Source organism: Lontra canadensis, unplaced genomic scaffold (assembly GCF_010015895.1).
Source record: "Lontra canadensis isolate GAN:19392208 unplaced genomic scaffold, GSC_riverotter_1.0 scaffold1, whole genome shotgun sequence".
NCBI lineage: Eukaryota > Metazoa > Chordata > Mammalia > Carnivora > Mustelidae > Lontra > Lontra canadensis.
This window is the reverse complement of record NW_022630995.1, coordinates 32,437,974-32,456,212: the sequence shown is the minus strand read 5'-3', so window position 1 is coordinate 32,456,212 and position 18,239 is coordinate 32,437,974.

Below are 18,239 nucleotides of genomic sequence, written 5' to 3'. Positions count from 1 at the left end.
AAAATTTGAGAAGAGTGGCTACGGCCGCTGTTATATATTTAGGCTCATTAAGAAGTCTCTATCTCAGGGCACCTGGGTGGCTCAATGGGTTAAGCCTCTGCCTTAGGCTCAGGTCATGGTCTCAGGGTCCTGGGATCGAGTCCCGCATCAGGCTCTCTGCTCAGGTGGGAACCTACTTCCCCCTCTCTCTCTGCCTGCCTCTCTGCCTACTTGTGATTTCTCTCTCTCTGTGTCAAATAAATACATAAAATCTTTAAAAAAAAAAAAAGTCTCTATCTCAGATAAATGAGACTGCCAAAAGTAAGAAAGCTTCAAACTGACCGGGTCTTGTCCTAATGGAACACAGCAGATGCCCATGGTCCCAGGCACCCCCAGCTCTCTAAGAAGGGAGCAGTGCGAGCCTGGTGGCTAGGGTTCCAGGAGGAGCTTCTCCAGGCTAACCTGGACCTCCCCGGAAGATTGGTAAGATCCACCCAGTTTCTGGTATATTTGACATGGCCCATACCTTGCCAAGAAGGTTATCACTGCATTTCCTGAGAATAACACCAGTTCGACCTTAAAAATGTATGTGCATAGATGACTAAATCTTTAAATGACGCATCAGTTACTTTCTCCATGTTCCCTTCTACCTCAATTGCTTTTGTGGATTTCTTCTCCCTTCTTTGATTGACACCCCAGGGCTTGGGAACTCCCTCCCTGACTCAATTACCCTCCCAGAGGATGGAGGGGGAACATTGCAGACCTATTCCAGCTCCTGACTCCTCCCTCTGCCTTCTGAACCTCTCTCCTTGGATGTCCCATTAGTGTCTCAAACACAATAGTAGGGGAAGAAAATGCCTCATTATTCTCTTCCCAAACCTGCTGGCTTCTTCATTCACTGTGTGTGTGTGTGAAAGTTTTTCAGTATAATATCTGATGCTTAAATAAAAACATGACTTATGTAAGTTATGAAGCATAATTATAAAACAGATAATTATGAAACCTTCACTTAACTTAGGAATTAGCATCTAACCCATATCATTGCCTCTGTGTAGAACTTCATTGTCTCAACCTTCTGAGACCTTCTCAGAGTCTATTAATTTCCCATTGCTGCTATAACAAACAGGCACAAACTTAGTAGCTTAAAACAGCATAAACTCGTGACCTTACAGGTGGGGAGAACAGAAGTGTAAAATGGGTCAGCAGGGCTGCATTCCTTCTGGGGCCTCCAGAGAAAAAGCTGTTCCCTTGCCGTTGCCAGATTCTCTAGGCTGCCTGTCTTGGTTCATTGCTCCTTCCTCCGTCTTCAGAACCTGCCAGGCAGCAACGTCAAATCTGTCTCTGTCTGATCTCTGCTTCCATCATCACATCTCTTCTTTGATAATCTTACCTCTCTCTTTAAGAGCCCCTCTGATGGCAGTGACTCCCCCTATAATCCAAGATAACCTTCCCATCTCGAGATCTTTAATTTATTTTTTTAATTTTTAAAAATATTTTAAAGACCTTATTTATTTATTTATTTATTTGTCAGAGAGGAAGAGAGAGAGAGAGAGTACACAAGGAGGCAGAGGCAGAGAGAGAAGCAGGCACCCTGCTGAGCAAGGAGCCCGATGTAGGACTCGATCCCAGGACCCTAGGATCATGAGCTGAGCCGAAGGCAGAGGCTTAACCCACTGAGCCACCAGGTGCCCCGTGAGATCTTTAATTTAATTGCATCTTTTGCCATGCAAGATTTCATATTCACAGCCCCTGGGGGTGAGGACATGGACATCTTTGGAGAGGGGGGCATTACTCTGCCCATTACATGTAGGTAACCACTATTCTTAATTGTGTTATTTCTTTAAGATGACATCACCAAATAAATATGTATGTATCTCTAAAAGTTTTTAATGAAATTCTGTTTCATTTTTAAAGTTCATAAAAAGTATACATAGTCTTCAACTTTTTAAACTAAATGTTATTAATCTAAGATCCACTTATGTTACATGTAGTTCATTTATTTGATATTACTTTGTAATGAATTTTGTTAATATACCTAAAGTTATTTATCCATCCTATGCTTGATGCAAATAGTGTTGCTATGAACAGCCTTGGTTGCTGGGGCAAAATATGCATGGGTTTCTCGAGTGTCCTATCTAGGTGTGGACTTTCTGGATTATAGGGTATATTACAGGGTTAAAAATAAAAATTACAGGTTAAAAATAGCTGCAGTTTACTTTTGAACTTAATTTACATTTCCACCGTATATCAATCAGTGCTACCATTTCTCCATAGCTTTGTTACACAGGCAATGTAGCAGGTATGAAAGAACATTTCATCATGGTTTTGATTTGAATTTTTCTAGTTACTTATAAGAGTGAACATCATTTCATATGCTTTTGGCCAATTATTAACTCTTTTCTGAGAAATACTCCCTCATGGAATGTATCCATTTTTTCCACTTGTAGGACATCCTTATCTATTGAGTAGATTAATCCCTCATTCATTAATTGTATTTCTGATAAATTCTGCCAGGTTGTAGCTTGACTTCCTTCCCCCAACTCCCCATGCCTTCTTTATGGTGTCTGTGATATCACAAAGGATGAGCTGCTCAAATCAGACTCACAGGAATGAAAAGTCTCACCCAGTGTTAGACTTCTTTTTTTTTAAGCTTTATTAATAATTTAAAGGATGCAGGCAATATTGTAATAGGTGAAGCAGAGGGAGGTCTGGGACCATTAATATCATTTTTTAGATCCTTTCTAAGCAATGTGTGAAATTCACATCACTTGAACACAAGGAGGTCATTTTGAAAATAAAATGTCTCCATCTGTGCACATCAATCCATAGATCTGAAGTTTGTTTGCCATGATCAATTTTAGACAATCAGGTATATCCTGCTAAAAGCATTCCCTGAATAAAGACTTTTCCATTCACAAATTCCATTAATTCGTTTGCTAAGATGTCTATCATTACTATGTTTACAAGGAGATTTAGACTACGGTCTTTCTTTCCTTTGTCATTGCCCCTTATTCCCTAACTGGAAAGAGTGAATTACAGATATGCTGTTTAACCATTTATTTCCCAGTGTCTTGATTAATGTGTATGGCGTGAGGTAAAGATCCAATGCATTTTTTTATATGGATAACCAGTAGCAGTTCCAATAACTTTTATGGAATTTCATGAAATTTTTTTTCATAGGCCATAATCTATATGAGACTCAAGTCTTTAGAACATGTGACAGTGGAGATTTAATTTATGAATTAGTATGTGGTCAAATTTTGAAATATTCTATATGTGTTGGGGAAGATTGTGTATTATATACCTGTTAGAGAAAGGGTTCTCTAAGTGCCTAATAATTCAAGCTGGTTAATTGTGTAGTTTTCAAATTTTTATTTTGCAATTTTCACAAAGACTTATTATGTTCTTGACTTATGAACAATTGAAGTAGTGTGTTGAAATCTCCCAATATTTTACCTGCCAATATTTTTTTTTTAAGATTTTTTTTTTTCATTTGACAGACAGAGATCACAAGTAGGCAGAGAGGCAGGCAGAGAGAGAGAGGGAAGCAGGCTCCCTGCTGAGCAGAGAGCCCAATGTGGGGCTTGATCCCAGGACCCTGAGATCATGACCCGAGCCAAAGGCAGAGGCTTAACCCACTGAACCACCCAGGTACCCCACCCATCAATATTCTTCTGTAGTTATCTATGCATGTGAAGTTATCATTATTGAGTGTATGCAAAGTATAGAATTATTCTCTACTCCTGGTTAACTTATAATGTAGTGACCCACCCATTTGCGAAAAAGAATTTTGTCTCAAAGTTTTTCTTGTCTGATAGTAATATAAGTATGCCAAGTTTTTCAAAGTTAATATTTGCCTAGCCTTTAAAAAAAAAGTCTTTTTACTTTCAACACTTCCAAGTTCTTATGTTTTAAATGTGTCTTTTGTAAAGAGCCTATAATTAGTTTTTTGTCTCTTGGGGGGAAGAAAAACAAACTTTCATTGTTTTAGTTAGTTTATATTTATTGTGATTACTGACATATGTGAACTTGTTTTTGTCATTAATTTTTTCTCCTTTTCTTTGAAAAGTTGATGACATCTTGTGTTTATTTTTATTTATTTCACTTCTTCCCACCTACTGGATTGAAAGTATGATGCTTCTATTCTTTATTCAGTACATTTGAAATATTATTCATATTTAACAACTATGACTAAGTAGGGATTAAGTTCATGTCTTAGCCTTTCTTCTGAACAATACAATTATTTTAGGGCATTTTAATTTCAATCACTCAATTTTTCTCTTTCTGGAAATGTCTTGTTTTTTTCCTTATCCTTGAAATATAGTTTCACCGGCTATACAACTTTAGATTAAATTGGCATTTTTTTTTCAGTATCTTTGAAATTTTATTTTATTGTCTTTTGGATTCTAATATTGTAATTGAGGAGTTGGCTGCAGTCTAATTGTCTTTTTTGGGGGAGGTAGGTAATTTGTCTTTTTTCACTGCCTTTTAAGCTTTTCTTTTTTTCTTTGGTGTTCTGCAGCACTGTTACTATGTGTGTAGGTGTGGATTTCTTTTTATTTATTCTGTTTGGTACACGTCATGCTTTCTGAGTATGTGAACTTACATATTCCATCATCTTTCTAGGAAACTCTCAACCTTTATATCTATAAAAATTGCTTCTCCTTCATTATTGCTAGCGTTTCATTCTGGAACTCAGAATAGGTGTTTGTAAGACCTTTTGGTGTATCTTTATTATCTCTTACCCCTTTGTTCATATTCATAGCTCTCTGTGTTTCACCCTAAAAATGTTTTGAAATACATCTTTCAGTTCACTAGTTCTCTCTCTCTTCACTTGTGTCTGGTCTACTGCTTAACACATCCATTGTATTTTACAGATTCATACTTTTTACTGTAAAAAAGTTGTATTTCATGATTTCTTAAGTCCACCTGGCAATTTTAATAGATTCTACTCTTCTTAATTGCATATTTTTAAAATTCCTTCTTCTTTCTTTTGAACCCAAAGTACATATTTTTAAAATATTATTTCTGATAATTCCAAATTCTGAAGACTTAGGGGGTCTAAATGTATATTTTGGTTGCATCTGTTGACTCTCATTTATGGCATCCCCCCCTACCTGCCCAATGTTTAATTTTGATTGTGAGTTCATATTTGTTTGAAGGCAGTTTTATGATAGGATATGAATCTCCTTCTTCTAGTTACTGGGAGATCTCAAGTACCTAGGACAACTTGAGCCTCCTTCCAGTCTTTCCAGCCTAACATGAGAATTTCCAGTTCAGCTCACTTGCCTTGCAACTAACCCAAAGCTTGGACTCACCAAGACAGGACTTGAGGGGCGCCTGGGTGGCTCAGTGGGTTAAAGCCTCTGCCTTCAGCTCAGGTCATGATCCCGGGGTCCTGGGATCGAGCCCCACGTGGGGCTCCCTGCTCAGCCGGAAGTCTGCTTCCTCCCTCTCTCTCTGCCTGCCTCTCTGCCTACTTGTGCTCTCTATCTGTCAAATAAATAAATAAATAAATAAATAAATAAATAAATAAATAAAAGGCAGGGCTTGAGGGTAGATTTTGACTCCGCTCCAGAGGTCAATCATTTTCAACCCACAGCATTTAGTGCAAGTTGAATATCACACAAGTATGGATGAAAGAAATCTCCAAAGTCAATTTTAATATACTATATAACCAATCTGCTGCTGAAAAAAACTGTTTTTAATTGCAGAAAGAAAAATCCAAGGATGAAAGCTTAATTCAGTTGTGGTCCTTGGAATCTGAGCTTTTTAATTAAAAAAAAAAGAAACTGTGCAATGACATTCACTCCAATACTAACAAGTTCAGACTGTCGGCCAGGCTAAGGTGTGCATAATGTTCAGGGTGAAGGGGCTGCTTGAGAAGTCTAGTTCTCTAGCTTTTTGCAAATCTGCCAAGTGACTGTGGGGGCCTGGACTCCCCAAGAAGAAGTTAATCAATATATGAAATCTGAAGCTACATTGGGTGAATTGAGTGAAAATGAAAATCTACTTTGAGAAAACGAATCAACTTGAATTTCTGTATCACAAAAATAAAACAACCAATTGATTAATTAAATATTTCCCTATTGTTTTCATTGTGCAGCAGTCTCATAGTACACAGACCACCCAGCAGAAGGATTTGGAATCTGGAATTGGTGAGAACATTGGGCAAGTTTCTTAAATTTGGAATTTTCTCATAGAGTTGATGTGACCATTAAACAAGTTAACACATGGGAAACACTCACCATAGCACCTAACACAAAGTAGGAACTTAAAAGACCCTCCACAATAAATTCATAAAGTAAACTGTCATTTTGTGTCCTCTATTTGGGAATTTTCTTTTTTTTTTTTTAACCTATAGGAACAAATTAGCTCAATGCAAATAGGTTAATGTTTTATCTACAAAAAACTGATCACAAAATTAACTTTAATGAATCAAAAGCCCCAATGTTCATGAATAATCACCATTTTATATGAAGTTCTCCTAAACAGAGTGTTTCTTGTGTGAATAAGTTATTTTTCCTTCTTATAATGAAACCTCTAAGGTCTAGCTATACCATCAAGATTTTAGAATATTTTCATTCAATTAACTTAAATTATGTAATGTGAAAATGAATGATGGCCAGAAGGCTGATGCCAGTGTAATTCTGGTGAGAAATTATATTTCACACATTGGTTTATTTAAGTTAGAATTTTCTTTGGGTAATAAAAATAGTGTTACATAGAAATTAGTTGTATCTAACCTCACACATACTGCCATAAATGACTCTTACAAATCCTGTACTCTGAGTGACAGTGACAAATCTCCCAGAAGGCAATTTTACAGTAAAATAGGGTTATCCCGGATCCACTCAGGATGAAGTGTTCTTGATAGGTGAATGTTCCAAATAGTTGATTTAAAATAACAAAACACTGAACATTTCAACTATTTGGATTGGAACATTTTCTAATTGTATCATACATGTCTTTCTTTCTTTCTTTTTTTTTTTTTTTTTAAGATTTTTATTTATTTATTTGAGAGAGAGAGAGAGAGAGAAGCAAGCATGAGCAGGGATGAGGGGCAGAGGGAGAGGGAGAAGCAGACTCCCCACTGAGCAGGGAGCTCAATGTAAAGCTTAACCCCAGGACCCTGGGATCATGACCTGAGCCAAAAGCAGATACTCAACCAACTGAGCCATGCGGGCACCCTCACTTATTTTTTCCTTAAACATTGTATATGGATTATGATACAAACTTTTCTTAATGAGCCATGATGCATCCTTGTGGCCTGAATGTTAAGGAATCAGACCTAGGTCTTGGTATTTGAATTATTCCTTCACTCCCGGGTTCACTTTTTGTCCTATGAATTTGCAAAAAGCCCCAGACATAATAATTCTAATGACCTGTCACGAGACATTATTCTGGCAAGAATATCATCTAGATCAGCAAAGATGGTGATCTCAGCAGAATAATCTCAATCTTGCAAGATCTTTCTTCTCTCACCATTTATGCAGCATCCTCCATGACCTGGCCTCTGTCATCCAATGTGGAACCAGGAATGGAACTCAGAGGACTGGTGAGGAGGCATCAAGAGCTGTGACCCTTGTCTTCAACCATTTTTGTGGCTCAGTTGACTGTATTTTGCAAATCTGAAAGGATGTCACTCAAAATATCCAGATCACATACTCATTGGTTAGTGCAAGTGTGTCATAACATTTCTCATAAGTGCCAAAAAGTAGGAAAGGAAGTGGTAAAGTCAGTGCTGCCATTACATTAGGCTACATTAATTTGCCTCATAAATGGGAGGAAAGAGGACATTAAAATACCTAAATTTGAAAAGGGGATCTAGGATAAGTGTTGTCAAAGTAGCTGGTGGGCCAAATCCAGACTACTGCCTGTCGCATATGGCCCACAATTAAGAATGGCCTTTACATTTTTTTTAAAGATTTTTATTTATTTATTTGACAGAGATCACAAGTAGGCAGAGAGGCAGGCAGAGAGAGAGGAAGGGAAGCAGGCTCCCTGCTGAGCAGAAAGCCTGATGTGGGGCTCGATCCCAGGACCCTGAGATCATGACCTGAGCCGAAGGCAGAGGCTTTAACCCACTGAGCCACCCAGGTGCCCCGGCCTTTACGTTTTTAAATAGTTGGAAAAAATCAAAATAAATCAAAGGAAAGATATTTTGTGACAAGTGAAAATTGCATGAAATTCAGATTCCAGTGACCTTAATTAAAATTTTATTGGAACACAGCCATGTGCGCTCATTTCTGGTCATCTATGGCTGTTTTTGTGGTACAATATCGGAGTTGAATAGTTAGAACAGAGACTATGCAAACTGCAAAGCCTAAGTATTTACCATCTGGCTTTTTTTGTAAAAAGGTTGCTGACCACTGGTCTAGAAGAGTAAGTTTTCTTTGTCTTCTGCCTAGAAAATTCTTTTTTTGGATTGAGAAATAGAGCTATTTCCATGCTCACAAAGCTTATGAGCCCAACCACTCATAAATAATGATAAGGAATTCTCCCGAAATCTCAGGGTGGGAAATGCCAAGGATGTATGTGTATGTGCATGTTTGTTTGTACAGACTCTAAGTACTTAAAAGACCTAAATGTACTTCAGGTTGACCACCACGTGTGATGTTAATTATGAACATAAGTTATTCTTATAAAGGTATAATAAATAATAAATTATAACAATAATTTAAACAATATATTTCCATTTTTGTAACTTTCCCCCGCACCAGCCAAGGGCATCCATTTACATTCAGAATTTGTTAAAACAAGAAAAAAAAGAGAAAGAAAGGTAATTAATGTCCAGGTTTAGACTACCAAAATGGGACTTTTTTTTTAAGTCCCTAGAAAGACAATAGTTTTGAGAATCTTCAAGACTTAAGCTCTCCTTTACTTATTAAGACCTATGCCTGTGCAGTTTCAGTTACTTATTAAGACCTATGCCCATGTCACTTTTGTGACAAGTTGTTGGTAGAAAGAATTTGGTAAACGATGTAAGGGAAGATGCTGATCCATGGGAAAAAGGGAAAGCATACCCCCTGGGGCCCCAGGGCAGTGTGGGTAACACAGGGATACACATTTAAGAAGCAATTGGTTTCTTGTTTCACATTTAGGTCTTTCATCCATTTTGAGTCTATTTTTGGGTATGTGTAAGAAAGTGGTCCAGTTTCATTCTTCTACATGTAGTTGTCCATGTCCCAACACCTTTTTGTTGAAGAGACTGTCTTTTATCCATTGGATATTCTTTTCTGCTTTGTTGAAGATTAGTTGACCATAGAGTTGAAGGTCCATTTCTGGGTTCTCTCTTCTGTTTCATTGATCTATATGTCTTTTTTTGGTGCCAGAACCATACTGTCTTGATGATTGTAATACAGCTTGAAGAATTGTGATACCTCCAGCTTTGGTTTTCTCTTTCAACATTAGTTTGGCTATTTGGGGTCTTTTCTGGTTCCATACAAATTTTAGAATTATTTGTTCCAGCTCTTGAAAAATGCTGATGGTATTTTGATAAGGATTGCATCAAATGTTTAGATTGTTTTGGGCAGCATAGACATTTTAATAATAATTGTTCTTCCAATCCATGAACATGAAATGTTTTTCCATTGTTTTGTGTCTTCCTCTATGTCTTTCATAAATGTTCTATAATTTTCAGAGTATAGATCTTTTACCTCTTTGGTTAGGTTTATTCTTAGGTATCTTATGGTTTTTGGTGTGATTGTAAATGGGAACCATTGAAATATTAGAGGAGAACACAGGGAGCAACCTCTTCAACCTTGGCCGCAGCAACTTCTAGCTACACACATCTCCAAAGGCAAGGGAAACAAAAGCAAAAATGAACTATTGGGACTTTGTCAGGATATAAAGCTTTTGCACAGCAAAGAAAACAACCAATAAAACTAAAAGGCAACCTACAGAATAGGAGAAGATATTCGCAAATAACATCAGATAAAGGGTTAGTATCCAAAATCTATAAAGAACTTATTAAACTTAATACCAAAAAACCCAAGAAATGGGCAGAAGACATGAACAGACATTTCTCCAAAGATACACATATGGCCAACAGATACATGAAAAAATGCTCAACATCACTTGGTATCAGGAAAATATGAATCAAAACCACAATGACACACCATCTTACACCAGTCAGATTGGTTAAAATTAACAACTCAGGAAACAACAGATAGTGAAGATATGGAGAGAGGGAAACCCTCTTACACTCTTGGTGAGAATGAAAACATGTGCAGTCACTCTGGAAAACAGTATGGAGGTTCCTCAAAAAGTTAAAGATAGAGGCACCTGGGTGGCTCAGTTGGTTAAGCAACGGCCTTTGGCTCAGGTCATGATCCTGGAGTCCCAGGACTGAGTCCCACATTGGGCTCTCTGCTGAGCTGGGAGTCTGCTTCTCCCTTTAGCCCTCCCCCCTCAAGCTCTCTCTCTCTCTGTCTCAAATTTAAAAAAAGTTATAGAATACCCTATAGATCCAGCAATTGCTCTATTAGGTGTTTATCCAAAGGATACAAACATAGTGATTAGAAGGGGCACGTGCACGCCAGTGTTTATAGCAGCAATGTCCACAATAGCCAAACTATGGCAAGAGCCTGAGGTTTATTGACAGAGGAATGGATAAAGAGGTTGTCATATATATATAATGGAATATTACTCAACCATCAAAAAGAAAGAAATCTAACCTTCTGCAATGACATGGATGAAACTAGAGGGTATTATGCTAAGTGAAATATGTCAGTCAGAGAAAGACAAATACCATGTGATTTCACTCATATGTGGAGTTTAAGAAACAAAACAGGTGAACATAGGGGAAGGGAAGGAAAATTAAGACAAAACAGAGGGAGACAAACCATAAGAGACTCTTAACTCTAGGAAATAAACAGGGTTCCTGGAGGGGAGGTGAGTGGTGGGATGGGGTAACTGGGTGATGGGCATTAGGGAAGTCACTTGATGTAATGAGAATTAGGTGTTATAGGCAATATAGTGATACATCGCTAACTCCTACCTCTGAAACTAATAACACCCTCTATGTTAACTAAGTTGATCTTAAATTAAAAAAAATTTTTTTTTAAAAGAAGCAATTGGTGAGGCAAGTGTGTTCTGGTTACTCCCACCCAAGCCTATTTGGGACTCTTGGGGGAGAGAATAATGATGTGTGGTCTTGCTCCAGTGTGAGGAAGCCAGTTAAAACGGGGTAGACAGAGAGATTGACTTAGCATTGTGGAACCTCTCTTGGCTCCTGGGTACTGTGAAAGGATCTAAAAGTTCCTCATGCTGCATGGGGAAACATGGAAAATAGCTAATTGTGTTGTATAGATGCGTTGACATGTTGAGGGACATTTACCCCATAGTGAAAGACCAGGGGTCAACTGCTCAAGATGAGCTAGACCTGAGGCTGGAGTCTGGGGAAGGGTATTCACAGTGAAATATTTACTAGTGAGACCCAAGATGGGGTCTGGGAAGGGAGGGTCATAGGCCTTTTCCAAGCATAGAGAAAAATCCACATGTTTGCCAACCACAGACTTCTTCAGTGGATTTCTTCCAGAAACTGGGTCAAACCAGCAGCCCTCCCCACAGGTAACTGAGGATCTGGAGAGCAGTATATGCATTCTAGACTCTCCTGCCCTCACAAGCTGGGGTAAGCTGCTTCTCTTCTTCATACCTTGGGCCAAGAGAGAGGACTAGAGGGCAAAACAGCCCTGATAAGGAGATGAACTTCAACTACTTGAATAAATAACTCAAAAGAAGCAGGTTAAAGTAGCCTGATACATCTTTACTTTAATTCCATCCGTGACTCCCACCCATCCTGGCCCCATATGCACACCTAGCAAGGTTAGTTATGGAAAACAGGCAGCGGCTTTTTCCAGAACACATTCTTCTTTAGAACATAGGAATAGTAACGTGCTAAATATTTTGACCCTTTTTGCTCCATTCAACATATTCAACGTTGTGATTGCAGTTTTGTTCTAAGCATGATTTTCAAATGTTTTGATTACTCCCTTCAGTAAAAAAAAAAAAGTTATTTCAAGAGTGCCTGGGTGGCTCAGTGCGTTAGAGCCTCTGCCTTTGGCTCAGATCATGATCTCAGGGTCCCACGATCGAGCCCCGCATTGGGCTTTCTCCTCTGCAAGGAGCCTGCTTCCCTTGCCTCTCTGCCTACTTGTGATAAACAAACCACAAGATAAATAAACCAAATATCATGGAAGGACTCTGATTGGCCAGGCTTGAGTCATGTGCATATCTCTGAACCAATCACAAAGTCCTGGTAGATAAGGAATTCTGATTGCATCACTAAGATCTCCTGTCCAACCCTTGGCCAGGAGTCAAGCTCCATGACTGACAGTCGGTCCAGGTCCATATGGAATGGGGAAAGGTGGGGTTTACTACTATTAGAACGAGGGGAGGAATTCTGCTCAGGCCAAGAGAAATATCCAGGGAGATAGGAAGATATAGGAAGACAGGCCCTTGCATTTATTTTGAATGTTTTGCATTAGATTTATCTTATTTGCATTCCTACTTATAATAAATAAAATATTTAAAAAAAGTTATTTCATACCACTATCCAGAACATACATACTTACATAAATATCTGAAATAAAATGTCATCAAATCGAACTTTCATTATTTGTGTGATGTATTCTCTATTTTGTATTCTATTCTATCTTTAAATAAATGCCATTCATGTATCAGTAAATTGATTTCATGACCCATTCAATGGGTTCTGACTCACAACCTAAAATATACTGTCCTAAAGCTCTAATAACGTGGATACAACATTTGTTTTTTCACAATATAGCTCCAGATGTTGTGCCTTCGAATCATCCTGTTTTGATAACCTTACCAACCACCCCCTCCTCCCCACTTCCAGGAAGCATTTATTAAAATTGCTTCCATAATATTTACTGCAGATGTCAGATTTGTCTTCAGTTATATGTGGTCAGAACCTAACCCAAACTAGCTTAAACCAAAAGTGACTGTAATATCTCATGTAACGGGGAAGACCAGGATAGTGTGAGCTTCAAGCACAGCTGGATCCAGGGACTCCAGCATCTTGGGTCTCTCCCTTTTATTCCTCTCTAATCTCTGTCAGATGACTTTATTCTCAGTTAAGCTTACTCTACACGACAGGGATCATGTTTCTGACTGCCTCAAGCAAACATCTCCACAGTTCACAGTTAAAAATGAAGGGATGTGCTCCTAGGATATCATGGAAGGACTCTCATCGGCCACACTTGAGTCATGTGCATACCTCTGAACCAATCACTAAGTCCGGGGAGATAAGGAATTCTGATTGCTTCACTAAGATCTCCTGTCCGACCCTTGGCCAGGAGTCGAGCTCCATGACTGACAGTCGGTCCAGGTCCATATGGAATGGAGGAAGGTGGGGTACTATTATTAGAATGAGGGGAGGAATTCTGCTCAGGCCAAGAGAAATATCCAGGGAGATAGGAAGATATAGAAAGACAGGCCCTTGAATTTATTCTGAATGTGTTGCATAAGATTTATCTTCTTTGCATTCCTTATAAGATATCAGTTTCTTCAAAAGTGAATTTTTATTTAGGTTAGTTTAAAATTTTTATAATGATAAAGCATTTTTGTAGAAGTAGGTCCCCCCCTTTGTTTGTTTTACATATAATGTGACCGATTGATTTGAATAAGACCATCTGATTTCTGCCTTTTTGTTAGATATAAAATTGAATTGAATTTTATTCAAAACTGTTCTTAAGCATTTAAAAAAATAAGACTTTTCCTTACCCATGATAAAACCTTTGTGATATCTTGGCATAAGTTTTAAATGAACATTCTCTGTCTTGTTTTCATTTTAATCTAGTTGAAATGTTTCTTTTCCAGCATTTCCCCCACATTTTATGAAACCATCTTCTCTGTACATTGTACAGACTTGTATATCTTGTACATTGAATTGTAATGTAACAGAAATGCTACATGAGATGTAGTTACTGGTAGAGAAAATAGTAAAAGTGTTGTTATAATTGCTCTCACAGTTTTGAATTTAAAACTTGACAAGTTTTTTTTTTTTAATGATTTCTTGGTATTAAGTTTCCATACAATAATCTAGTTTTTCTAGGTTCAAGAAATTTAAAGAGATTAGATCTTATTTTTCCTTCAGTGTGTTTTTAAAAATACCTTTTGTTCTTCTTTAAAAAAAAGTAGTGAAGACTTTATTTTATTAAATAAATATCAGGAACAGAAAATAACATATAGCACATGGAAATCTTCAAACTTTCTCAAATACTTACTAAGCAGATATTTGTATACAAAATCTACTCTGTTGGTGTATTCTAATCCAACCTTGTGCATTTTTTTTTTTTTTTAAATTTCCAGGGCCTTCCTTTTCAAATGTGCTTCTAATCTTCATAAGACTAAACTTGTATCCATGTGATAATTTTCTAAAAGGGAATTTGTTATAGGTTTAACTTGATTTAGTAAAAATAAAACATAAACATTTTTATTTACACCAACAATATCAGAAGTAGGCTGGTTAGTCATTATAAAACTTACCATGTGATTCTATTAAGTAGCCAATCAACAGAATGTATATTAATTTATATAGATAGGTAGGTAGGTAGGTAGGTAGGTAGCTTTTGGGTGACTGAAGCATGCTCATATTAAGAAAAAAATCATTGTTAACAAAGATAAATACTACATGTTCATAATAAAAATTAAATTTTGGGAATAAAAAAGAAAGATAAGCCCTGTGTGGGGGCATAAAGCACTTTTTTAAATCCAGGCATCATTAATGTTTTATAGGACTTAGCATATTTTATTTTATTTTTTGCATATTTTATTTTTATTTTTTATTAGCTGCAGGGTAGAATTTAGTGATTCATCAGTTGCATATAACACCCAGTGCTCTTTACAGCAAGTGCCCTCCTTAATGTCCATCAGCCAGTTATCCCAACCCCCCCTTCTTCCCCTCCAGCAGCCCTCAGTTTGTTTCCTACAGTTCAGCGTCTCTTATAGTTTGCCTCCCTCTCAATTTTCATTTTATTTTGTTTCCTTCCCTTCCCCTATGTTCATCTGTTTTCTTTCTTAAATTCCACATATGAGTGAAATCATGTGGTATCTGTCTTTCTCTGACTGACTTATTTCGCTTAACATAATATCCTCTTGTTCCATCCAGTCGTTCATGAAGCACTTATCGATAAGCCACATTTAGTACCAGACTTTGTGACTTATGATGCCTTCTTAGGAAGAGGGTGTGTGGGGGGAGGGCACATGTAGGTAAGGAAGATTGTTATCTGCATTTCCCGTCTTCAAGAGAGCTAAGGTTGCCAAACAGGTAAGTTCTAAATGGAAGAGCCATAATGGCACCTAGACTAACGGGTTACTGACTCCTAGTTTTTTATATACTAAATTGGACCAGCCATGCAGACAGCTACAAATGGGGTCTGTATTTCAAGCCCAATTCAAGTGGAGAAGCCAAAGAAAAATGCTAAGGGTGAATATTCTTCTTATCCTTGATTACAGTAAGTATGCTAAAGAAGTAGAAAATAAAGTGATTGTACAGAACGAACGGCTGGATAAAATCAGTTTTGAGGATCAGAGGAGGGGCACGTGAGCGCTAGATATTAGGCACCAATATTTACAAAGATAACACCGTTAGCCCTTTTGCTGTAGGAGTGTATAACCCTGAGCTCATTTTCCAAGCTGCGTATTTGACTGTATCTGTTAGAACCAAGTGCTCAGGCTGATGACCTCAAATAACTCATAGCAGGTGTTTGCAAGCCAAGGTCAAGTGTGCATTTTGTATTCCTGAGACAGAGGAAACTCAGTTGACCCACGGCGTGGAAATTAGGACCTTTGCCTGCTCGGCCCCTCATGTCACCAGCAGAACTAACCAGATACAGGTTATATGAAAAGGAGAAAAATCAAAATAAAAGGTTACTTTGACTGCAACTGTATGACAGCTTTCCAAAGAATTCCATGTGATTTACAAACTTTAAGGGTAAGTTAAACATTTTCAAAACATTCTGTGTGGCTGGTGAAGGTGAGAAGTAAGAAGACAGAAATAAGACAGAAACACTCTGTGTTTCTTTATCTTCTAAAATCCTTTCCCCCACCAAAAGAGCTTGTGGCCACAGTGTAGCAACTTTCCATGTTTCCAGGGCCAACTCACTTTCCCTCCTGCTCTCAACGCTGCCGAAAGCCTGCCCCTTGGGGAGCCCCAGGAACTGGGGCTGGCTTCTCTTTAGTCTGCAAGCACTCTGAAGGAAATGCCCCTTGCTGAGAAAGAGGTGGCGTTGGGGAGAATCCGTGTACTGTCGAGGAAGTTTCAATTAAATGCGGATGCCAATTAATTTAATTTATATCTCTGCATGAAAAATGTCATTCTATTATACATACACTGGAAGGATGCCAGGAGCCCAGGTTAATAAATTACATCTCTACTGACATAATATGGAATCACAGACTAATCGGATACTTATTAAATGCCCACCTGTGCTTGGGACTGTACGGTGTAGAAATCCAGCTGAAATAAAGTCTGTCCAGCGGGCCGTCCCTCCACTGGGATTGTTTGACACCCACCGTCATCCCCCACTGTTCCTAGCTTTGGGGCATGTCTCAGGAGAGCAACTCTGAAAGTGAATAATCAATATTCAATTGCCAGTGGTTATAAATGGGCACATTGAATGAATAAGAGAATGAAGGACGGAGCGCTGTAAATAATCCACTCAGATTAATCAGGGCACAGGCCCATTCTGGTGAGCAGGAAACTTGCCATGATTATTTAGCTACAGATTCAAACCAGCTGGTCGTGGGTAATACCTACTGCTTCTGAAGCCCCGAGCTTCAGACTGCGACGTGTTCTATTATGAATTCTTAGGATAATCTTTCAGGGGAGGGTTTATTCTCTCCCGTTCCCCTCATTTTAGAGACATGGAAGCTGAGATTCAAGTCAGCCGAAGAAAGGACCTTGCTCAAGGCCATGTGATCAGAAAGAGGCACACTCAGAAACCCAGACTCGTCTGACTCACAACTAGAATATTCTTTCTACCGGGTTGACCGATTTTCTCCGCATAATAGCTCTCTTCTCTTGGACGAGCGTTCCCACTGTCTGTCTCCACGGAGGACGGCTGCGGGCTGCTGTCTGCTGTCCCGATCAACACCCCGGACAGTTCTTTTTTTCTTTTATTATTTTTTTTTTTAAGATTTTATTTATTTGTTTGAAAGAGATCACAAGTAGGCAGAGAGAGAGAGCAGGAAGCAGGCTCCCTGCTAAGCAGAGAGCCCAATGCGGGGCTTGATTCCAGGACGCTGCGATCATGACCTGAGCCCAAGGCAGAGTCTAACCCACTGAGCCACCCAGGCGCCCCAGCCTGGGACAGTTCTTGATGAGCTGGATTTATAGTTAAATTGCAGAAGTTGACTCTGACAAATCCCCCCCTGGCCTGCAGTGTCCCCCGCTGGTCACTCCCAGATACTCGCTTGCTGAAGCTCTATATAGTACTGAGATGTCACTCAGTTGTCACAAGTTCTCAACCAGTCATCTGTTGTTTACAGTTATTTACTCAACATTTACTGAGCGCTCACTATGTACCAGGTGCTCCGCGAGGTTCCAGGATATAACCGCGAAAAGGGAGGTCAAACGAATGCGGAAGACACATGCTCTATCACAGAATTACAGTGAGCTGTGATAGAGGCTATGAAATCATCAAGAGAAAACGTTCCTTTTGTCATTTATTCAATCACTCACTTATTCCCTCTGGACAGTTTACTGAGCCCCTAAGACCTGCTAGGCAACAGCCGGTCCTAACAGGTTCGACTGGGTCAAGGACAGACAGGGAGGCAGCCCGCCAGGTCTGCCACGCCCCTTCCCGCCCCGCCCCTTCCCATCTGGGCATCCATCTTGCACCACAGGGGCAAGATTCATTTGCTCTTTGGCTCTATTCATTTCTTCCCCTGTGGGTGGGGGCAAGGGTAGAGGAGGACCAGAGGGGCGCAGTGGATGGTCCTCAGACCAGCAGCCTTGGCATTACCTGGGAGCTTGTTGGAAACGCAGAATCTCTGGCCCCTTCCTAGACCTTGGGAATCAAAACTTGCATTTTCACAAGGTCCCCAGGTGATTTCTATGCACCTGATGGTTTGAGAAACACTGCTGTAAGGGCACTATGTCTGATCCCCTCTTCATAAATGAAGACTTTGAGGCCAGCTAATGCACGGGGCAGGTGGAAGGGCAGGGGGCGGGGTTGGTGGGGGTGGGGGGCGCTGGGCTGCTAGAGGCTGGGAGTACGCTTCTGGGC